At 42.7% G+C, this 7,843-nt stretch overlaps 1 long non-coding RNA gene across 1 annotated transcript in view; it reads left to right on the top strand.

Annotated features, from left to right (window-relative positions):
* Positions 1-1,133: 1,133 nt before the first annotated feature.
* Positions 1,134-7,843, top strand: part of LOC105529508 — a 21,391-nt gene continuing 14,681 nt past the window's right edge. The window contains exon 1 of the long non-coding RNA XR_001004522.1: positions 1,134-1,701. This is a non-coding gene — a long non-coding RNA (uncharacterized LOC105529508). The remainder of the gene's footprint in view (positions 1,702-7,843) is intronic.

The raw sequence follows: 7,843 nt of genomic DNA, 5'->3' as shown, positions 1-7,843 counted from the left end.
GTAATGCAGTGTACCAGGTTCAGAGATGTGGGGACAGGAAACCTCAATTCAAATCCTGGCTCTGGTATTTTCTAGCTATGCGAACTCTGGCAAGTTTTGACTCTCTTGGAACCTCGGTTTCCTCATTTCTAATCTAAGAATAATAATAGTATCTGCTTTTTAGGGTTCTTAGGAGGATTAAATAAGAACATGTTTGTATGAACAGTGTCTGGTGTATAATAAGTGCTCAATAAATATTTGCTTTTAAAAACGTTATCTATAGTAGATGTTCAAACAAACCCTTTGGGAACTCAGCAAGATAAGCAACAAAAACCCTCAGGGGAGGTCAGGAAAGTGACTACATCTGCCTGGAAGCAAAATCCTTTGAGCTGATCTTTTCCCGTCCATGAGCATATGACCAAGGAAAGGAAGCTATATTTTTCTTGACTGCGAATTTGAATTTGCAGTTGCACATTCCAAAGGCCTTGTGAGTTCTTTCCAGTTTGGGAAAAGGAACAGCTAAGGGCACCCATGGAAACACTTACTAATTGTATGACCTTAGGCAAGTCCCCCTAACCTCACCAAAGATAAAATTCCCCCATCAGTAAAATGGGAATCATAAAATGGAGATAATAATTCGGGCTACCTGCTATGATTGCTGTGGGATTAGGGGAATGATGCACGTGATACTTTTAGCAGAGTGCCTGGTGCCTAGTAGGTGCCCATTAAAATTTAGCTATGACTGTTCCCTTTAGCTGACACACAGGACTGCCTTGAATGTTCACATTTCCAGAGACAGGTGCTCGGGAAGATTTCTCAGTGTTCCGCCTGCCAGGTCGGTGCTCACTTCAAGCAGTCAGTTTACAGTTCAAATAATCCCTTTGTTCAAAGGGTGAGCAAATCCAGGTCTCGTGTATCTGCAGCAATGAAACAAGGGAGTTTTCTCCCTGATTTTCACCCCAAAGGCAGAGTCTCTCTTTTTAAATGCCTGCACACATGTTATTTATTTATTTTTGGTTAACGTTTAAATTGAGGTTTTGGCTGAAACTCAGCCCGCGCGCACTTGAAAAGCCAACAGGCTCATTGGGCAGCCGACAAAGCTCTCGGGATTTCCCCGCGGGGCTGCGGAGAGTACAGACAGGAAGCCTGGGGACCCAGCGCCTGACCAGAACTTCCTCGGGGGAGGCTGCAGGGGAGCAGGCGCATCCTGCACAGAACGCTCTAGAGCGCCGCAGGCCAAAGCAGCAGCCTGCTCCCGACACGTGCTGCAAGAGGGTCCCGACCTGGGGGTCTGTACCCTGCACGCATGAGGAGGGAGGTGGAGGCTTTCCCCTCAGCCCCCCGGAGAGAAGCTGACCCTGCCAGGCTGGAACCTTCCATTCCGGCCCAGCCTCTTCCTCCCTCGCTGTGCCGAGGAGGGATCTAGAAGGGACTTTCCAGAGAGGGTTAGCGTGCAGGGTGTGGAAATGGAATAAAAGCATATGCAAATAGGTCTTAGCTGCCTTCCTCTACCCCAGCAAATAAGAGTCTTTCTCCAAGACGCTTGACCGCTCTTCCTTCCCTGGATGGCAGCAGCAGGGCCGATTGGAGTGGTAAACCCTGGGCCGGAAGCCATGCCAAAGGGGTGGGCAGGATGGACAGGAGACAGTAGCACAACGAGGAGGGGGAGAACGGAGGCTGAATTGGAAATGATAAAATAAAATGAAATTTTAGGAGCTCGCTGTGAGTATGAGCTGGGAAAAAATAATCATTGCAAGCTGATTTATTATGTACTTACCTTCTGTTTGAGAGGCAGCAGGCTTTTGCACAGTGGATGATTGCAGAGTAAATGGCACATTAAAGATATAATCAGGATGTTTAAGGCATATTGAAATGGCATTAGAATTAAAGTAGGTGAGAGACTTTTGTCATGGTCTAGAAATATAAAAATGTCAGTGACTTGGAGATATTTCCAGTGCTTTAGTAAAGATGCGGCTTCATTTCCAAAGGGGACATATTTTTAACCTTTTGTTATTTTCAGGGTGGGGTGGGATAGAGTGGGGTCAGGAAGTGGTTTAGAATCTCTATGGATGATAAAATAATATGCTTTAAACCCTGGAGTTGTAGACTGTGGTCTCTATTTAGGAAGTCATAAACTTTCTTGCAGTGACAACAGCATGAAAATATTGCACAGTAAATATGGTGCTCTTAGGAGGTTTCAGGGCTGGAGGATTATGGCCATTACTTTTTGTTTATTGTGTTCCTATTCTCAATCTCAATTTTGTCTTGTATATTAAGAATTTTTTAAAATTTTTCTAACTTTTTTAAAGAATCTGTTACATACTGAACCTGACTTGTATACTAATTGGCAAACAGTGTCACTTTTCTTTCTTGATGCCTTGATGGCCTTAATTATTGTATTACTGTATTTTTTTTGTCATTTGAGACCTTTATATTCAGTGTCCTTTCTTTCTTCCTTTTTTTTTTGAGATGGAGTCTGGCTCTGTCACCCAGGCTGGAGTGCAGTGGTACGATCTCGGCTCACTGCAACCTCCACCTCCTGGGTCCAAGCGATTCTTGTTCCTCAGCCTCGAGAGTAGCTGGGATTACAGAAGCGCGCCATGACGCTGGCTAATTTTTGTATTTTTAGTAGAGACAGGGTAAACCCTGTCTTGCCATATTGGCCAGGCTGGTCTCGAACTCCCAACCTCAGGTGATCTTCCCGCTTCGGCCTCCCAAAGTGCAGTGTCCTTTATTTCATTTGTGTGCCCCGGTTCTGCTCTGATTTTGCCCCAAACCCTTCTGAGTATAGCGCTCTGCTGACATTTTATCCCCGTTATTAATAATGGGCTTTTGGACATAACTTTTGGCTTATCTTTATTTGTTTTTGTTATTGTTTTTAAAATCATACTGCTGTCCTTATGCATGGTACTCCTTGGAACAGATAAGCAGCAGTACAAGAAGCTCTTTGAGAGAGAGAAAGTGGACTCTGGTGGACTCTGGGGGTCATGCAGGATGTTTGGAGTTGTTGGACTGTTAGCTTGTGGAGTGGGTGGTGTTTCATCTTCAGGATTCCGTGAGGCCAGGCCTGGGATGGGATGAGGAGCTGACTGGATGGCCCCTGGTGATGCATTCCTGCGCCCTCTTCTCATGTCTGAATTCCTAGAGTCCCACTTTCTCCAAAGGCCCTGCGGGAATCAGACACATGCACTGCTTCAGTTGGGTGTAGTTTTAGGTTCTCAGTGGAGGCCGTTAGGCTCAACCTGTAGTAAATATTTGTTTTCTCTGGCTGTCAGCAATCTTTAGTCTTGGATGTGGTCCCTTAAAGCCAGCTTTTGGGCAATTTTTGAATTGCAGTGGGGATTCCTCCTTCCGATTGTTCTACAATCTGGCAAACGTTTCTTATTTTGTTTTGGGCTTCAGTCTTATTTAGTAACAAGAGAAAATCTTCTATTTTCAACAATAACTTACAAATTATTTTTATGACTTACACTTTGTAAAGCATTTTTGTCATTTCATGTAATTCTTTCATAAAATTTGTAAGGTTGGTAGAAACAGTATAATTAGCACATAATGGGAACTTATTAAATATTTGTTAAATGAATGAATTAAATCCATTTTACTGCTGAGAAAATTGAAACTCAAAGAGATCAAGTGATCTATTTAAGGCTCCACTTTCCAATAGGGACTCGCATCTGATTTTTCCCATTCCAGACTGACTCTGATATAATATCTTACGTACTATTTGTTACTCTTTCTCCAAGATCTTGGAAAGATCCTTTGATTCTCTAAGAAAAGATAATAGGACAATGCAAATGCGTGGATACACCATCAAAGGGGTGGCTGAGGGCTGTCTACCTCTTTGTATAGTTCTTTCCTAGGTTCCTGACTGTGCTAAAAACTTATATCCTTAAGGATATGACTATTTAGATACATTCCTTGTTGGAGATAAGAGCACAAATTCATTGCTGAATCATGGTGTATATATACAAAAAAAAGAGTGTGCAAGTTCATGTTGAAAAAAATGACTATCTTGAATTTTTAATATTTTTTGGAAGTTTGAGCATAAAACTCTGCACATCTCAGGGGAAGTTAATTTCAGAGTTTTGGATGTGGAGCTGAATATTTTCTCTAGGTTTGTCTCTTGGGGTACTGGAGGGAGTCATGCGGTGCCGCCATTTTGGGGTAATCTTGGTGTGTAGCATTCAGTAGTCATCTGGCCTACAATCGTCATTATCAGCTGCCCCCACTGCTGGAGGAAATGTCACCCATATCAGTTCAGACATTAAAATAATAAGAAAAGAGCCAGTTGTTCTAACCAAACCAAGAATTAGGCTTAAGGTCACACCCATGTACCAATAACATCTATCAGCTTGCCAGAGACTTCCTTTAACCGGGGACACCAGGAACAGAGAGAAAGAAGAAAAATTTCCCTGTTAAATCTGAAGCTAATTAGAGAGGGATGCCAAATGGGTGTTCCCCACAAGGGCCTTTCCCTTTGACTTCTGTAACCCGAGATTCAGTTTTGGCTCTGGATTATCTCCCAGAAGAAAGCTGCAAAAACAACTCGGGTTACTTCTTTACTAAACTGATCCTCTTTGCTGCTCCAGTGTGCAATTGTATTGCCACACAGAGAGTCTCAAACCTGTCAGTCTTTTTTGCAGTTGTTTTTGTGTCTCATAGGACTTCCTCAAGTGAAGATTGTAAATATTTATTTTTATATTTACTTTTGAAACATCTATAGTTTTTGTTGCTATCACATTGTTCATTTGCATTTAGGTCCGTCATCCATCTGAAGTATATTTTTGTGTATGATATAAGACAGATCTGATGTTAATGTTTTCCTCTTTAGGTACTAGTTTTTCCTCTACTTTTTAAAAAAAATAAAATGTTGGAATTAGGATCGTTTTAGATTTATAGAAGCGTTGCATAGACAGTACAGAGAGTTCTCGTACACTCCGCTCTCCTGCTTTTTGATTTCTTCCTCTGCTTTGAAAGGATATTTTTACCTGGTCCTAAATTACAGCATGTACACAGATATCTTTCTAGAATCTCATTTTTATTCTATTGGTGATATGCTATTTCTGCTCCAATGTCACATGTTTAATTATTATTTCTAGAGATTTCATAGCTTTTGCTAGGAAACCTGAGCTCTCACAGGACTTTTAAGAGGTCAAATTCAGCCTTCAGGCAAGTGAAATAATATCAACCCTGTAGTTGTTGCTGCTGAGGTAACCGGCCAGGAAGTAACACAGCTGCTACACAGGGAAGGGAGGTGATCACTGGTCACCTGCCCTTTTCTCTGGGCACAAGTCTTGGACACAATAGCAAGGACCAGGCTTTGGAGTAGAGTTTCTTCACCTTAGCGCTATTAACGTTTTGGGACTGAAAGTTCTTTGCTATTGGGGAGTACTGACCTGTGCATTGTAAGACATTTATCAGCATCTCTGGCCTCAACCCACTAGATGTCCCCCAACTCATGACACCTTGAAATGACAGCCAACTCATGGCAATCAAAAATATTTTCAGACACTGCAAATATTCCTAGGAAGGTTAAGCCTCCTCCTCCCCTCCCCCTGCCCCTCCAGTTGAGAACCACTGCTCTGGAGCCAGCCTGAGTATTAACCTTGGCTCTACTGTTTAGTAACTGTATGCCTTCATTTTGCCAATGAAAAATAGCCAAATTCTGTAAAATATTTGAAGAGATATATTCTGAGCCAAATTTGAGTGACCATGGCCTGTGACACAGCCCTCAGGAGGTCCTGAGAACATACGCCCAAGGTGGCCCAGGTGCCTATTGGTTTTATACATTTTAGGCAGGCATGAGACATCAATCAAATACATTTAAAAAATACACTGGTTTGGTCCAGAAAGGTGGGACAACTCAGAGTGGGGGCTTCTAGGCTGTAGGTAAATTTAAACATTTTCTGGTTAATGGTTGAGTTTGTCTAAATACCTGGGATCAACAGAAAGTAATGGCTGGATTAAGATGAAGGATTGTGGAACCCAAGTTCTTATTTGCAGAGGAAGCCTTTAAGTACTAGGCTTTACAGAAGATAGGTTGTAAAATTTCTTCTCTCCTTCTCTCCCTCTCTCCCTCTCTCCCTCTCCCCGTCTCCCCTTCTCCCCCTCTTCCCTTCTCCCCCTCTCCCCCTCTCCCTCTCCTCTTTCCCTCTCTCCCTCTCTCTCTCTCTCTCTTTCTCTCTTTCTTTCTTTCGGATGGGGTCTCACTCTGTAACCCAGGCTGGATTGCAGGGGTACCATCAAGACTCACTGCAGCCTCAATTTCTCAGGCTCAGGAGATCCGCCTACTTCAGCCCTCCTGAAGTGTTTAATTAGCCATCACACCTGACTAATTTAAAATAAAAATGTAGAGACGGCATCTCACTGTGCTATCCAGGCTGGTCTTAAACAACTGGGCTGGGAAGCGATCGATCCTCCAGCCTTGGTCTCCCAAAGTGCTGTGATTACAGGCATGAGCCGGCACGCCCAGTTACCTATTTGGTTCTTATACTTGCACTATAGTTCCATTTAACTACAATGGGGAGAGTTTATTACCTTCATTTTTTAAAATGGAGAAACATAGACACAGAGAGGATACATGACTTTTTCAAAATAACAGAATCCAGAGTTAATTGATTAGAAATCGAACTGGCATGAAAATCGAGTGTCTTGAAGCTTGGTCTTTTTTTTTTTTTTCCCCCTAAACCAGGCTCTGAACTATGTTTGAACTTGTGTGAGTATGTTCATGCAGATGTGTGTGCATGCACATGCACGTGTGTGCACATCTGTGTGTCTGTGGTTTGGGGATGTATGTTTGTTTCTCTGAGGATAAGGTGTCAAGGAGGAGACAAGGCAAAGGATTAAAGAGAGGAGCTAGGAGGAAAGGCATGAAAGAAAGAGCATGAGATTGCCAGGGTGCAGTGGTGTAACCCTATAGTCCCAGCTACTCAAGAGGCTGAAGTGGGAGGACTGCTTCAGCATGGGAGCTCAAGACCAGCCTGGACAATCTAGTGAGACCCCAACCTCAAAAAGTAAAATAAAATAAAAAGAAAGAGTGTTCGATTCAGAAGATGCCTTGGCAAGAACACTGTGAGTCTCAGTTCAACAGTAAAAGGTTGTAGAATAATTGCAAGAATCAAATGAGATGTATCTTTGAAAGTACTTTATGTTTCTGTATATAAATATTAGTATTTTTTTTAGTAGAGCTACTCAGGAGGCTGAGGCAGGAGAATCATTTGAATCCGGGAGGTGGAGGTTACAGTGAGCCGAGATCACGTCACTGCATTCCAGCCTGGGCAACAGAGTGAGACTCCATCTCAAAAATATATATGTATATTAGTGATTGCCATTATTAGAATTATTGTTAAAATATAATGTGGATGATAAAGCAACCCTCGTGAGTAGGATGACTCACACTTTCTCCATTTTCTTGGTACCACTCTTACCATATGTCCAGCTCAGAGGAATATTCAGTGGCTCCCAGCAAAGCATCGGGGGGCCGGTACCAGAGGGTCACAACTTCTGAAGAGTATGTCTGGCTGGGAATGGACTTGGCCCGAGCAAGACCTGTCCAAAAGGGAAAAGCATAAAACCCATTGTTCTGGACCTTGGCTTGCACCTTGATGCACTGGACTGGGGTAAACACCATTTAAAAAAATAACACAAATTTAGGTGCTTTTAGTAGAACTAATCACTATCTTGACTCTTGTCTATCACTTCTTTAAGTGAATTTCTCAAATTTTGGCCTGCTTTGCAGCTAGATATGGCCTTCTTGGCAGCTGAGTGTGGTCAGGTGACTAAGTTCTTGCCTATATTATATGAACAGAGGTGATGTGTGAACTTCCAGATCATGCCTTAGTGGAGGGGTTAAGGGTTCTGTTTC

This window comes from Mandrillus leucophaeus, unplaced genomic scaffold (assembly GCF_000951045.1).
Source record: "Mandrillus leucophaeus isolate KB7577 unplaced genomic scaffold, Mleu.le_1.0 Scaffold77, whole genome shotgun sequence".
NCBI classification, from domain to species: Eukaryota; Metazoa; Chordata; class Mammalia; order Primates; family Cercopithecidae; genus Mandrillus; species Mandrillus leucophaeus.
Note: the sequence above shows the minus strand (reverse complement) of the source record. Positions and strands in the feature narration are given on the sequence as shown.